Source organism: Cynara cardunculus (genome assembly GCF_001531365.2).
Source record: "Cynara cardunculus var. scolymus isolate 2C chromosome LG 17, CcrdV1, whole genome shotgun sequence".
NCBI classification, from domain to species: domain Eukaryota; kingdom Viridiplantae; phylum Streptophyta; class Magnoliopsida; order Asterales; family Asteraceae; genus Cynara; species Cynara cardunculus.
In genome coordinates, this window is record NC_037544.1 from 26,499,425 (window position 1) to 26,501,011 (window position 1,587).

Here is a 1,587-nt window from a genome sequence, read left to right on the forward strand (position 1 = left end):
CTCGACCTTTTAACGAGTCGAGTCAAGCTACCCAATACTCGAATCGAAAAGCTCGTGAGAGACTCGATTATTTTATATATAAATAGTTTTAAAATATAATTAGTTTTTATGATAAAAATTTTAAAATATAAATAATAAAAATGTCTTAAATTTTTAGATATTTAAACAAAATTATGCATATTTTAGTTATAAAAATAATCAGTTATTTTTTATTAAAATCACAAATAAAAAATGACAAAGAAAAACTATAAAAAGGGTTGGTGAAATTGTCCCCACATCAGAGTGATGGTAAAGGAAGAGAGAAGAGATGTTATAAAAAGAGATCGGTAAATGAAATTTTTAATTTTGTCTTTTTTATGAAGAAGTTTGAAATTGATCCCTTTAGTTTTATAAATACTAAGAGGACACCTTTAATTTTAAAATTTATAGAGAAAGACCCTAAATTTTCATAAATTTCAATGGGTGAACTTTGTTCGAGCTTGATTCAAGTTCGAGTTCGAGCTTGATTCAAGTTCGAGTTCGAGCTTGATTCAAGTTCGAGTTCAAGCTTGATTTGAGTTGTGGTTCGAGCTTATTTCAATATTCATTTGAGCTCGAGTTCGAGCTTGATTTGAGCTCAGTTCGAGCTTGATTCGAGTTCGAGCTTGAGAAATAGTTATCGAGTTCGAGTCGAGCTTTAATTTTTACTACTTGCGAGTTTTTGAGTCGAGTTCGAGCTTGAAATTGGGTTTCAAGTTCGAGTCGAGTATAGTGATATTCGAGCTCGACTCGCATCATTTACACCCCTATTCATGACCACCCAGATAAGTAGATATCGCTCGGAATCCACAATTTTCATTGCCCAATACATCTTGTATTTTTGTTATATATGAATGAAATAAACTCGAGATTTGATCAAGATATGGATGTGGGTGGTGGATTATTGTTGGAAGTAGGAACTATGTCTCGTTGATTCTTGATGCCCCAAAGCTTTAGAGTTAATAAAGTTGGCATGTTAGAACAATTACGTTTATGAGTGTCTTCAATAATGTTTTTTTTTTCTAGAGTTTGGTTCTTTAGAGATGGACTTTCACAAGTGGTTTATAAACCGAGGGTTCACGGAAAAACGTTTTTTGATGTCATGATTATATCATTCAAATTTCGTTTTTTTATATAAAAAGAATCTTGAATATTTACATTTTATACGCTTATAAATATTTATTTAATTTATTTATCCCTTACTTTATCATATACCCTTATTATATTTATATCATTACAAACTTATAATTAAATTATAAAATATTCAATATTTGTCTCATTTTGATGTATTGACGAGACGATTATGATGATGTAACTTGTTAAAATGAAAAAAAAAAATTAACGTATTTTTGTTAATATACAATTATGTATGTTAATAAGAGTGTAAAACAAAAATAAAAAAGCAAAGGATGCACCATAAATTAAATAATTAACTATAAGGGTATAAAATATAAGTATTAAAAATATTTTTTCGTAATATATATGATATAATAATATAATTAAATAAAAAAACATTCAATATTGAGTTTATTTCGAAAGTATTGGCGAGATAATTATAATGATGTAACT